This window comes from Protopterus annectens, chromosome 7.part0 (genome assembly GCF_019279795.1).
Source record: "Protopterus annectens isolate FY-2018-M chromosome 7.part0, PAN1.0, whole genome shotgun sequence".
In the NCBI taxonomy this organism is placed as follows: Eukaryota; Metazoa; Chordata; order Ceratodontiformes; family Protopteridae; genus Protopterus; species Protopterus annectens.
The window spans coordinates 373,465,642-373,481,004 of record NC_056739.1 but is presented as its reverse complement, the minus strand read 5'-3'; the positions used below and the strand labels follow the sequence as shown (position 1 = coordinate 373,481,004).

The 15,363-nt window shown below is 36.2% G+C and overlaps 1 protein-coding gene across 1 annotated transcript in view; it reads right to left on the bottom strand.

The window, feature by feature from the left end:
• Positions 1–15,363, bottom strand: part of PPM1J (protein phosphatase, Mg2+/Mn2+ dependent 1J) — a 463,759-nt gene that overhangs the window by 136,068 nt on the left and 312,328 nt on the right. The gene's annotated exons all lie outside the window — the stretch shown is intronic.

Genomic DNA, 15,363 nt, shown 5'->3' with positions numbered 1-15,363 from the left:
TGACATGGCCTTGTATGTTAGGCAAAGGTCACCTCTGAGCAAGCGGTGGCGACTGAATAGAGCTGGAGTTCTTTCAGTCGGGCAGCATAGGACAGATGTTTGAGACCCTTTATCCTTTTGGTGAGGAACTTTTGTGGCCTCTCCAGCTGCTGCAAGTGTCGGGTCAGATACATTCGAATGGGGCATTGTACTCAATCATTGGTCTGATGAGTGATGAGTATAGGGAGACTATGACCTCCCTTGATCTAGATGAGAATCCCTTCATGATAAGGTGGGCAATGTAGAAGGTCTTCCTAACTACTTTAGCTACATGGGTGTCGAATGACAGACTACTATCAACCTGGGTCCCCAGGTCCCTGATAACTTCTTCTGTACTCAGTGGATTGCCACCTATTTGGTAGCTAGGGGTAACCTTGTTTTTCCCGAAGGGTATGACTATGCATTTTGGCATTTAACTTTAGGCCATGGCTCTGGCACCAGTTATCCGTTTCTGTGAGACCCTTCTGAAGGATATCTGTGTCAGATGTGTTTTCTACTATGGCCCAGTTTGCAGTCATCTGCAAACTTTGTCAGCCATAACCCTCCTGTGTTTGCTTGTACTGGAAAAGTAGATGCCAAACAAGAGTGGGCCCAGGACTGAGCTCTGTGGTACACCACTTGTGACAGGCTTTGAGTCTGACATGGCGCCAGCAACTCTGACCCTGTGGGTTCTGTCACTCAGCCAGTTTGCAACCCATCTTGTGATGTATGGGTTAACATTTAAGCTGATGAGTTTTTCAATGATACCCGAGTGGGGTATTGTATCAAAGGCCTTCGCCAGATCGAGGTAGGCTGTATGGACTGCCTTTCCCTCATCAATGGCTTTGGTGACTGTTTCGAAAAGGTCAACCAAGTTTAGAAGGCATGATCTGCCTTTGACAAAGCCAAACTGGGATGGATCCAAAGTCTGCAAATTCCCTATGTCTTTATTTATGAGGTCCATTATGATCCTCTCCATGGCTTTGCAGATAAGGCTTGTCAAGCTAATGGGCGGATAATTTCCAGGGTCGGTGGAGGCACCGCCTTTGTGAAGTGGGACCACAGTTGCAGTGCGCCACTCCCTGGGTACGTATCCAGAGGTAAGACTATGATTAAACAGCTGTCCTAGCTGTGGGTTTAATTCCTCATTGAGTTCGTGGAGCACACAGCCGGGGACACCATCAGGTCCCATGGATGCTGTGTTTTTTGCTTTGGAGAGAGCAGTTCTCACTTGGGCATTGGAGATGTTTGGGGGGCTGCAATCGCTTGGTATAGATATCTCTCCTTTTGGGGGGGAGGGGGGGGAGAAGTTTGCACTGAACCTGTCAGCCAGTATGTTGGCAATAAACATCATTATGGTCAAAACTTATATGTCTAAACAAAGGTTTAACCAACTAAAACATCATAACTAAACAGTGAACAGCTAATACAACCTGTTTCACAACTAAAATATATCAGAAATTAACTGACAAAAAATGGAAAAGAAATCTACCCACTGGACCAAAAACTCACGGAGAACACACCCCACCATGTACAGCCTACCTAGGTGGGGGCCTACACCCCCTACACCCCCCGTTTTTATTCAAATTTTGTTTCAATTAATGATAGGTAGTGGGTTTTGTGACGTTTAACTGTGTTTAATTATGTATTTTTTACAGTTCAATGTATGAAGCCTTTTTTCTCTCTCTTAATATGAGAATATGGCATAGGTACGGTGACTGGCTCCACTATCACAGTGGTTGATAGTCCATGCAGAATGGCAATAGATGCTTAACAACATGGATGTATTATGGGAAGCAGATACCCAGCCTGCCAAATGCAAACTTCTTGACAAAAAAAAGAAAGGTTATGTCACTGTCTACTTCACATAACCTAAATATTACATAACTGAAGACCAGATGACCGAGACAAGATCACCAAAACTTCAAATAAATGAATGTCCACATAGACAAAAACTTTCCCAGGGTAAGTAACCACTGGGCCAACAAGGGGAGATTTACCCTCTTCCCTACTGTAGTGCAATCCCGGAGTTGATATATTTACTTAGGGGTGTGTGGGGGGCCCAGCCCCCACACTGGGGGGGGTAGGGGGTGTAGGCCCCCACCTAGGTAGGCTGTACATGGTGGGGTGTGTTCTCCGTGAGTTTTTGGTCCAGTGGGTAGATTTCTTTTCCATTTTTTGTCAGTTAATTTCTGATATATTTTAGTTGTGAAACAGGTTGTATTAGCTGTTCACTGTTTAGTTATGATGTTTTAGTTGGTTAAACCTTTGTTTAGACATATAAGTTTTGACCATAATGATGTTTATTGCTTATCTAGTTATAGCATTTTATTTTTTTCATTTTAATAATTAATTTAATTTCTGGTGGATTAACTTAGGTATCCAGTGTTATAGCCAATGTTATATTGTGTGTGTGCGTGTTCAAGTGTGCGCATGTGTGCGTGTGTGTGTGTATGCCTGTGCATGTGTTTGTGTGTTCTGTATGCACAGTGTGTGAAGTTTAATTTGAATTATTGGTTATGTTTAGAAGACTTTTGGTAGGTTTGATAATGCACCTAGGATAAAGAAATATTTGGTAAGCCATGTTTGTACATAAACAGAAATACTTACACAATGCATCAGACACATTTTTTGTAACCTTTTATCTAGAGTCTACTGTTAACATAAATGAAACACTGGCAAAATGGTTAAGGTATTTACATCACAAACAAAATGTACAGGGTTGATTCTCACCTTTGACAAGGAAACTGGCTTGGCTTAAAATGGCCCAAAATGGCAGCAAGCCTTGTAGTTACCTATGAACCCTTTTGTCAGTGTATATTCGAATGGATATTTAATTACATTACTCTTGATGAGTATAGCAGATATATTTTGATATTTTAAGGATAAGCTCATAATTCTGATCTCCCATAATATTTATCTGAAGGATAGGCACAGATGTAACTGAAGTAACCTGAAACTTTTAAATGTCATCACAGGCTCTTGAAAATGTTACCAGATCCTTGACAACAGAAGGTACCATTTTGCATGCCTGGCTTCCTTGCCTCCTGTATTAATAAATTAGTCCCAGGATTGCTGCTTCCCAAACAATGGTCCGGTGCTCCTCAATGTCTCGACATCAACAAACGGCAAAGGCGTGACACACAGAAATGTAATAATTGCAAATTTATTTTATTATTTATTTATTTGACATTTGTTTATCAAGTTAGTCCAGCTGGGACAGAGCCCTTTTTCAGTGGAGACACAGGGAGAAAAGCTCCACAGTAAACACATAAATCAATGTGACACACCACAATCCAAAAGATTACATAAACATAAGTAGTAGCAAATTTAAAATACAAGGCAATATGAATAAGCCTTTCAGCATGAGGAAATACAGAGGCGACAAACAAGAAACAATACAGATAGACATTAACTTAAGAAAAGATTATACAGAAAAAGTTTGACTGGCTGTGACTAAGAGATGAGTTGGTCAAGTATGAAAAGAATTTGTAAGAGTGCAGGATAGAAGCAGAGAGGAAAGAAAAATGAATAGCAGTGTTGTAATAGAGAGAGATAAGGAGAAAGGTAGAGTTTCACAAAATTAGAAGCAGGATAAGAGAATAGGATACCTTAGGGAGATGAGTCAACCAGGAGGAAGATAGCACAAACATAATTTAATTTCCTGGAAGTGAATTTTTACTACCTTTCTGAATAGGGATTTGGATCTAACATTTCGGATGTCTAAAGGTAGTTTATTCCATTTCTCAGCAGGGTAACAGCTATAGAGGTTTTTTCCTATGTTGGTCTTGGGCTTGAGAATAGTCAGGAGATGTTGTTCAGAGCTTCGCAGAGTTCTAACAGGGGTGTAGAAGGAGATGATAGATGTAATACTGGGGCAGAAAGTGGGTTGGTATAGAATAGAATGAATTATTTGAAGCTGAGAGAGAAGGAGGTTATGAGGGAACTCTGACCAGTTCAGTTTTTTTGAGTGCTAAACAGTGATGAGTGGAGTAAAGAAGTTCAGCAGCAAATTGTTGTAAGTGGACTCAAGTTTAGAAATAAGTGTGGATTCTAAATTGGTGAAAATTTGAGGGCCATAGAGAAGTGTTGGTAATAGGTAGGCATGTGAAAGAGGTCTTTTAGCTGTACTAGAGTGAAAGCTTTTGTTTCTATAAAGAAGACCACGTTTTTGATGGGGTTTTCTTAATGTTACTTAGAACATGCAGGTCAAATTTTAGCTGGTCATCAACAATGACTCCTAGTAGTTTGGTGTGGTTTTCTGCTATGGTGGGTGTGTTATTGTGGGAAGAGATGGTAAAAGATGATTTCAAATGGGACATAGTTTTTGGTATGAATAGTAATAGTTTGGTCTTCTTAGGATTTAAGATTAGAAGGTTTAGGTTAAGCCAGTTTTCAACAGAGAAGAAGGAGTCTTTAGTTTTAGTATGAAGTTCAGGTAGGGTATCAGCAGTGGTGATGACTGTAGAGTCATCTGCGTACTGGACAAGTGATGAGTATTGGGTTGAGGAAGATAACTGATTACTAAAAATATTAAAAAGCAGAGGTCCAAGAATTGATCCTTGGGGAACTCCCATCTGTATAGGGAGTTCAGGGGAGATAGCAGTGCACCATTTGTCAGATTGGAAACGGTTGCTAAGTAGAGAACCATGAGATAGTGGTGATAGATAGCTTTAAAAGAGAGAATGTGTAACAGAAGGGGGTGGGTGACAGTGTCAAATGTCTTTGAGACGTCAAGAAAGAGGCAGGAATCAAGTTTATTCTGGACTCTGGCTTGTGAAATGGTATTTATGAAGGAGATGAGAGCAGTAGAAGTACTACGACAATGGTGAAAGCCATATTGGGTGGGGGTGATTAGGTTCTCATGTGTAAGGTGTTGTAGGATTTGTTTGTGTACACATTTTTCCAAGATCTTGGATACAGGTGATAGAATTGCTATGGGCCTATAGTTGGACAGTTCAGTTGAATTACCTCCTTTATGAATGAGAAGAGTGTAGAACTTTTTCCATATGTCAGGGACCATAGCTTCAGTAACAGATTGATTGATGAGAACAGAGATGGGTAGTGCTAGAGAGTTGGCAGCTAGTTGGAGAAAGAGAGGAGGGAGACTATCAAAAGAGGGAGAACAAGGATTAAGCTTCAGAAGTAAAGATTTTACATATGTAATGGATACAGTTTTTAGGCAGAAAGCAGAGGAATTATTAGAGGGGTTAGGAGGTTAGATAGCTTAATAAAGGTTGGGCATTTATTACCTTCTGTTGTGGAAGCATATTTTGAATTATTCTCATAACAAACAGACTCAATAACTTGCATATATGTTTTATTTTGTATTTGTAATCAATGTTTTTTTTTCTAGAATGTGGTAGGGTTAATATCTGAACACTGCTTATCTGTAATCATTAAATGGCAAGAAGATCTTTCACTTAACCTACATAAATGTTAGCATTGACAAACAATTGCTTACTTCTTGTGACAATTATATTTTAATTACGCTGACATTGAGAATGTTGTTTATATTTCATTTAGACTGAAATACACTCTATTAAAAAAATTCTGGAGGGCGGAGCCTAGATGGCCAACTGAGAGCAGTGAATTTTGAGAGCTCCATAATCTAGTATAATAATATAGGAAAATGTTATAACTTTCAAGTTTAAAGCATCAGAAATTTATAGATAAACTACTAAACTACATAAATATCAATTTTGTTGGAGATATACAAAACCTTTCCTGTCAAGTAACTTGGAGATATACTGAGTCACTGAATATGAACAACTCAAGGAATTCTCATCCAGATGCTGCTTTGAAAAAAGAACTGCAATTGATGACATCTACCTTACAGGAACTATCTTTGAAGAAGGATGGCTTTAAAATGACTTAGAAAACCTCAAATTAAATTCTCAAAAACAGACTGATACTTTTAAGAAACTTACAGCAACAACATACAAAAATAACAAATATAGAGAGACCTCTAAATGACATTGAAGGGAGACTCAGAGAAAGAACTCAAAAAAGAATTTCTGCCTAAACAGAATACATGGCTGCTTAACAAAATAGATGACTTAGAGAACAGGCAAAGGAGAAACAACATAAGGATCTTTGGTCTGCCTGAAAACACTGAAGGAGAAGACATTATTTCATTCTTAACCTGAATTCCTGAATTTTTATACTTGAAAGAGGGACTTTCATTTAGAATTGAAAAGGTGCATAGAGCACTGAGGAAACCTGCTTCTAATGCAACAAATACTCCACCTAGATCCATAATTATAAAATTTCTTTCATTTCTGGACAAGGAACTAATATTAAAATCTGCTTGGAGAAAATCACCCTTAAAATACAATCAAAGCCTGATAAGGTTTGACAATGATTATTCTTCGAGAATACTAGAACAAAGGAAAAAAGTCTGGCCAATAATAAAACTGTTAAAACATAACAATATTAAAGCACAACTGGCCTTTCCAGCCGAGATAAAAATACTTTTTGCCAATGAGATGAGAATCTTTAATGATTTAGAAAAAGCTACTATATTCATCAAAAACAACACCATAGTGTCTATCCCAGAAGAAATGGAATGGATGGCCCCTACTCTTAAAAGAATAAAAGAAACAAATCATTGGACTGATGCTAGAAAGAAGAAACAAAAAACTGATTCCAAGATAGCTGTCCCCAAAAAATAACTTTTACAACTACATGTCTCAAAGTATCAACTGATATGGTACATCACTTGTCATCTATTTTTAAACAACCGAGAAACAGTAATGATTTATTCAGAATGTTCAAAGAGTTCAATAATTCTTCACAAACAAAGGTAGATCAATATGGGTTACTATTTAATTATATATAAGCCAAACAAAGCAACATATAATACAAATATAGAAGTTTCTTTTCCCTACTTGAACTCAGTGAATACTTACCTTGTTCATTTTTCATTGATTTTACTTATAACAATTTAAGTAATTAATTAACTAATTCAACAAGGTACCATTCATCAGAGTTCAGACTCAAATGTAACAAATTAACATCATATATAATAGCAGTAACAGTAGAGTGTTTTGAAAAAAAAATGCTGTCATGGAGACTAATGCCTTCTTCAGTTACAGTATGATTTAGAAATGTCATGTATATCCTGGTTAAATAATAGTAGCAAGCTCTTAGTAAAAATGTCATCAGTATTCTGTCTAAATATAATTAAAATAAATTATGGCAGGTATCATAACTACGAGTGCTGTTTGATCAATCCTGATATGCTGTGCATGGATGCAGCTGTGTCTGGCAGCTAGTACAGATGTCATTATTATTCTGTCTAAACATAGTTAATATCAATTATGGCAGGTATCATAGCTTCAAGTGCTGTTTGATTAAGCCTGACATGGTGTGCGTGGATGCAGCTGTGTCTGGCAGCTGTTGTATGTTGCCGTTTTCATCTCCAGGAAGCTGTGTGTTGCGGCTTGTGATTGAGGTTTGCTGATGCTTGTATATTGGGATCCAGGGGAGGGGGGGTGGATGAAACTGTGATCTAGGATGTTTTGGCAGAGAATAGTTTGTTTGTACATCTGCTGAGTGAGACGTGGGAAGGCTGGAAAAATGTGCTATCTCACTTGTGACGGCTTGTTGGGAGTTCTTTCTTTTTTTATCTGTTTGCTCTCCGTTCTTTTCCTGGCTGCTGCCTTGCTGAAAGGGAGGGAATTTAGGCTTGGAGTTGCAGTGAAGTGAAGCTTTGCTTCAGGTGCATCATGAGCCTCTGGTATGCAGTACACAGACACACTAACAGAAACAGATGCTCCCAGGTTGCTATGGTAGCAGAGACAGAGTGACGATAATGCTTAACGGCTCTGAGGAGCCGCTGAGATGATTCTTGGCAATGAAGTTTTTGGTTTAAAAAAAAATATATATATATAATAAAAGAGCTGTTTTAAACCACATATACACATACCAATGATCTCCCAACACTTTGTTTAGCTCATTAAGTTGATTCTTGATAAAAAAAAAAATAAAAATAATAATAAGTGCAATTTTATATTTAAAATGTATTTTGGTCCAAACACATTAAGGACTTACACAAGAGTGGAAGTTTGAGTTATTGTGAAAGACTAAGAGCACTCTGTCTTGTGCACTACCCTTTGCAGTGGTCTGGGAGGTAGCTTGCTCTGTCGTGTTGGGCATATGGGGATAGCTGATTCTATGTGTGTTTGGGGTTGCTGGGAAATGCTAGAGTCATCAGATTTCCTTCATGGAAATATCTGTGGGAATAGAAGGTGTGCTGAGTGGTTTACTTGCAGAGTGGCCACTGCATGGAACAGGCTGGTAAAATGGAACAGAACAAATATTGGTTTGGATATTTTAAGAACAGCCTGGAAACACACCACATGAACTAGTGAATGGTATTCTAGCAAAACTGGATGGGCATTGTTGCCCATGCTTGAAGTACTGATATGTGTGCATGTAAGGATATAAATATACTTATAACAAATAAGAAACTAGAAGGGTCTCATAATTTAAAGTCTACGGACTGTATAAACATGCTTGGAAGGAGCTAATAATAAGAATAAGCATTACAGCTTGTGGTCTCTCAAATAACTGAGCAACAGCCAAAAAAAAAAAAAAAAAAAAAAAAAAAAACATACACGATAGTTATGTAATGTATGATTTTTGTAAATCTAGACATAAAATATATAATCGTCAAATAAAATGAAGCAGTCTTCTGAAATTAGATATTAAAGACAGGATTTAATAACATGGGCTTGTGTATAATAACATTACTGTCTTAACTTGTCATAAATGACATACACTACATTGAACATCAAGGGAAATCATGATGATTTTCTTATATAAGTAAATGTGTATAACAAGTCATGTAATTGCTTTAACTTGAATTGTAGTTTTTGTAGCCCCATCTTGACCATATATAATACTTAAGCGGTTACCAAGGTAACTAAAGTTTTATACATGACATCAAACTAACAAAGTTGTTCAAGAGAAACAACACAAACCTGAACTTGAAATGTCATAGAATGTAACAATCATATTCTGAACAAATAGTATTAAATTGACAATAGACAGTCAGTTTAATAACATGGGCTTGTGTATAATAACACTGCTGTTTTAACTTGTCATAAATGACATACACTATACTGAACATCAAGGGGAAGCATGATGATTTTCTCATACAAGTAAATGTGCATAACAAGTCATATAATTGCTTTAACTTGAATTGTGGTTTTGTAACCCATCTTGACCATACATAATACTTAAGCTGTTACCAGGGTAACTAATGTTTTATACATGACATCAAACTGACAAAGTTGTTCAAGGGAAACAACAGAAGACTGAACTAGGAATGTCACAGAATGTAACAATCACATTCTGAACAAATAGTATTAAATTGACAATAATCACTCAGTTTAACCTTTGCTGATTATAGACTGTTGCTATTTAAATCTAAAAACGTTCAGTATACACCATAAAATGTCAATTTATGAATATGGAAAGGGAACTTGTAATCATTAATCACAATAAGTGAATTTGTTGTTTTTAACCTATAATTTCACTCATTTTATAATAAGAAATGACAGATATGAAAATCCTTATGTGTAGGAAATGGGGGAAGAGGGATGCACTGATAATTAAAATACACTAACTTTCATCAATGTTCACATAAAACAAACTTGATTGTTTAAGTAAGTTAGCAAAAAACAAAGTGATTACTTAAATGCTAGCAAACAATGAAATATAACTTCTGATATATCCAGTAAAATACATTGTATTATAAACATTAGGTATAAATATTATTACCATCTATTTATATTAAGTTATATGTTTGGAGGGGGGGGGGTATCCAGGAGAATTGGTCCAGGGCGTGCTGGATGAAATATCTTAATGAATGTACTACCTTTTTTAAATTACACATACGTGGGATGAGTTTAGCATTAACAATCTTGACAACACTATTTTCCAAACTAGTGATGGGTTTAAATCCAGAATTTTTAGAAAAATTACTTGGTGTAATAGTTATTTGCATTAAACAAGTAATCATCCCTTGTTTCAGAAAAAAAGTCTTGTAAAAGGACAGACAGTACATGTCGCAAGAATGACCTCAGAAAAAGCTTATTTAGTTGGGGAACTTAATTTTCTGGGTGAGAAGTTTATGGAGAGGGGGTATCCAAGAGAAGTGGTCCAGGGCGTGCTGGATGAAATACACAGAGGGTGGGGTAGTAGATATAAGACTTTATTAGGTAAGCCTTTGGATATATCGGTTAAAGGAAGAGATGACAATAAGTTCCAAAGGGCTTGTGTCACTGAATTTAATGCCTTTTCAGACACATTCACTGACATTATAAGGGCCAATTGGAGTATGCTTAAAACCAGCAAAGAGTTGTATGAAGTAGTGGGGAGTGAACCCATATTCTCCTTTAAAACAGGAAAGAATTTTAAAAGAGCACTTGAACAAATGGAGACACCTAACTGTAGAATAAGAAAGGCAACTAGTCAATGTGGTAACTGTAAATAGTGTATGTTTATGAAATGGTATGAACAGTATAGTGTGGTTTTGTAAATGTAATTGTAACACCAAAATGACAGTGTACTTGGCTATTTCTGAAAAGTGCCCTGCATTCTATATAGGAAAGACGGAGAGAGCCTTGAAGGACAGAATGTATGAGCACTTTCACAACATTAGGATTAAGAAAACCAGTGCGCTGTACAAACACTCCATTGACTGTTCTTCTTTTAGTGGTTTTAAATTTGGGATTATTGATGTGGTGAAAATTAACCCCAGGGGAGGAGATGTTAAAAATGCATTGCTTAATAGGGAACTGAAGTGGTAGCTTAGGCTAAGATCCAATATTTTTCCCAGTTTAAAGGAATACATCACTATTAAGCTGGTATTGATAGGCAAAGCAGTACAAATTTAAATCAGCACACTGTTCATATAGTTTGTATTTTGACTACATCTAGTTCATGAGGCATATTTTAAAGTTTTAGTATGCATTTTTCTGGTCTATGTATGTGTTTTGTATTGCACATCGATTCATGTGTTTTTAAATTTTAATTGTAGTTAATTGAAAATGATATAAAAGAAATGTGATGTAATCTTGAGTTATCTGAAGTCTTGCATACAAGACGAAAGCACTAATCATTGTTGGTTATTAAAATATTTGCTACCATTTGTGGGTTTGTACCTCTGCTTATCATGTTTGCTGAGTATTCTACAATTACATTTTTTGCTTTGAGTATAAAAAATAGACTGTTGCCATTTAAATCTAAAAACTTTCAGTATATACAATAAAATGGCAATTTATGAATATGGAAAGGGAACTTGTAATCATTAATCAAAATAAGTGAATTTGTTGTTTTTAACCTATAATTTCACTCATTTTATAATAAGAAATGACAGATATGAAAATCCTTACGTGTAGGAAATGGGGGGAAGAGGGATGCAGTGATAATTAAAATGCACTAACTTTGATCAATGTTCACATAAAACAAACTTGATTGTTTAAGTAAGTTAGCAACAAACAAAATGACTACTTAAGTGCTAGCAAACAATGAAATATAACTTCTGATATATCCAGTAAAATACATTGTATTATAAACATTAGGTATAAATATTATTACCATCTATTTATATTAAGTTATATGTTTTGAAAGACTTCATCATTAAGGGTGAATATGTTAAATAACTGTTTGCTATAATCTTTTACTGAGGTTTTATATATGATACATCCTACTTTACTATGATTGAATTGCTTGTCATCTGTCTTTCATGTAAATATTAATTGCTTATACAATAAGTAGACATTGATATTCTATTAGAATTCTGTCTAATCTACAGTAGCACTATATCTGTTCAAAATAATATAAATGTTGTTTATTCCTATTACAAATATTGTCCATATGATAAGTCAATTTATGGAGCTCAGATGTTCTGGATTGTCAAGGTATGAGTGATAATCTGATGGATTTAGGTTTATCCATCAGATTAGGAATGCTTTTCATTCCATGGCTAGTGCAGATCTTAGTTTTGTTAACATTTATTAATTTAAATTTGTTTTTTCACAAAAACATGTTTAGTATGCCTGACCAAAACATTACTTTATTGATGAACACTCAAAGTATAAAACTGATCATTTCCTTTAAAAGCTCAAACATATACTTTATAGTTAACAGAGGAAAATGTTTAATAGTCACAGTAAAACAAAAAATACATAGTCTAAATAACCTAAGATGGATTTAACTTGATTATCCTTAAATACCAATGGCTTAAATAATCCTAGCAAGAAATCAAATCTACGGAAATATTTAAAACTGAACAAAGCACAAACTTACTTCCTTTAAGAAGCTCATTTCAAAACAAATGACAATTACAAATGGAATCCTAAGGAATATATTATATTGGCACAATCCACTTATAAGACAAAGACAAAAGGGGTAACAATTTTATGGAAAACAAATGTGATTAACCCAGAAATCATTTATAAGTATGAAGATAAAGAAGGCCTTATGGCATTAGTAATAATTAAATATAATAACAGAATATGGACCATAGCCAATCTATACTGGTTCCCAGGCATTGTAACAGGAACTGTTAAAAAACACTTGGATTTCATTTCCAATAATTATAAAGCCAACTTAACCAAGAAAAATGAGGCTAGGTTCCTGAGAACACTAGTGACCACCAAAAACTCAGTAACAGGCACCACCAGAGGCTGACAAAATACCTGTACAGGCAATTGTTCGAAAAGAACAGCCGTTTATTCAGTCACATAAATGCGACACTCCCCACACAGCATTTTCGTCAAACAAGACTTCATCAGATGTAAAAATGAATCCCAAGCTGTTGTTCTCCTTATATAATCCCATAATCCCTTAAAATTAATTAACAGTTTAATGGTTTAATAACATACTTAATTTAAAAAAACAGTTTAAAGCACTGTAAATCCAACCTCAAAGTGACTAAGACTTTTAAAATTCCTATACTAATGCTAATACCCTAATATATCAATGTATGTAAATGTGTTTATAAAATTACATTAGTACACTAATTAAATATAAAAATAAATATATGTATATAATTACATTATAAAATTCTTTCAAATGTAAGAATATAAGAATGTAAATATTATCTATATGCTTCTATTCATAAAGTCACACTGGTGTAAATACATAAACTACAAAAAAACAAAGTAATGCATACTATATAGTAAAATCAAAATACATTAATTAAAATGCATTGCAACATTGCCATAAGGTGCTAGGAAGGCCACCCATTGTTACAGTTTTGCAGACCTCATTCTAAGTATAGGGGCAATGGACAAATATTCATTAAGCCCCAGTGTCCTGTTTGCCTCTAATAGGAGTTGCCACTATAACTCTCTTACCTCAATCCTAGTCTCCCAAGGGCCCCCCCCCTCACATCCTGATCAACCTTCTCAAGGTCAAAAAAGCCCCATTTGGCCCATGTACATGATAGAGTGTGTTTATAAAGTGCATTGTTGTTATTTTGTGTTCTTATAACATTAAGGTGCTCATAAATTCTTCTTTTTAGTAGGACTTGGGAGGCATTTCTGAGGTTACGCCTTCACTACCCTCTAACCAGGAAGCCAGCTTCAACAATGGGGAGGTCGGCAGACGTGAGGAGGAAGTGACGTCACTCCAGGCACTGAAACCACACAGAGAAGGGAGAACTGGAGTCCCGAAGGGGAAAAAAGCTATTCCTAAATCTACTGGTGGATGTGTGCAGAACGAGGGCGGCCCAGATGGTAATTTGGGTTCTGGGCAGCAGATTAATAGAAGCTATAATTGCGTTTTGAGAAATGGAGGGTTTCCAGTGGAAAACAGACATTCCAATACCACGGTGGATGGTTGGACTAATCCGGAGTCTCTAACTGGCTTAACCAACAGAGTTTTTTCTCCAGTTATCAAGGTACTGTTATTGCAACTCTGGGGAATAATGCACATGAAGGGACGGACATAGACAGGACATATATGGCATATAAGAAGCTCACTGAGCTAATTTCTAAACATAAAGCCTAGGGTATTGATAATAGTTACCTAAATGAATGTATATCTAGGGGTATTGTACCTAAAGGCCTATGCATGTATACATTTCCAAACAATGTGGTGGAGGGTTCTCCCTTCCATGAAGAATTATTACAGATTTTTGATCGTAGTGGACATGATGTTATGAGGGCTATAATCAAAGAGAATGAAAGACAAATGTACAAATTGTTTGAGGGGATTGAGAAACTGAATCATATGGTGACCAATGACTTAATGTTTTCGATAGAGGAGGAAAATAGGAAATACCATCTGATTAAAAAACAGGTGGAGAATAAATGTAATATTATTTACAAAAGAAAATGTGGTAAAATTGACAGGGACTTGAGGGAATATCATCAGAAATGTGCCTACCCCTTCCCAAAGAAAGACCCGTTCACCCATAGAGGGTACATGGGGGAACATGGTCAATATAGGAGTTCTGATACACAGGGGCACAATACCCATTATGTAGGGGAAAATGATTATGGGCAGCACTATTTTAGGTCAACCAGGGACCGGATCAAGATCTTCCTGATACCACTGATTTTCCAGAACTTAGAAGGTCAGATAGACTGTGGAAAAACCCTGGTTCAATATTTTCAGAGGGGTCCTCCAAATGGCAAGAGGTACTAGAAGAAGTAGCTGGCATAGGGGGACATGAGGGAGAGAAAAATTTTGTAGTGGAAGGATCACGTTATATGTTGAATTACTTCAGTATTTACAAATATAGTGGAGTAGAAGTCACTGGTAAACATTTTGAGTTATTCTCAAAAGGTTTCAAATTCATTCCTACCAGTAAGGGATGTATTGCAGACACACTCATTGATTTAAAACTGTTCTTGAGGAAAAAGAACTTAGAAATTATGTTTCAGGGACATGAAAATAGGATTACCTCTGAGGAAGTTAAAAAAGTTAGTACCATTAATCCACCTTTGCACCAACAGTTGAGAAATTTTGAGGTCCAGGTGGAAAGGGAGATTAGAAATAGTATTGCCACCTGGCAGAATTGTAGGTACAACCTTAGTAAGGAAGAATTTAATGTGATAAGAACTTTTAGAGAAAATCAATATGTTAGGGTTATGCAATCCAACAAGGTTAGATAATGTTAGATATAGACTCTGGATTAGTCCAACCATCCACCATGGTATTGGAATGTCCATTTTCCACTGGAAACCCTCCGTTTCCCAAAATGCAATTACAGCTCCTATTAATCTGCTGCTCAGAACCCATATTACCATCTGGGCCATCCTTGTTCAGCACACATCCACCAGTAGATTTAGGAATAGCTCCGTTCCCCTTCGGGACTCCGGT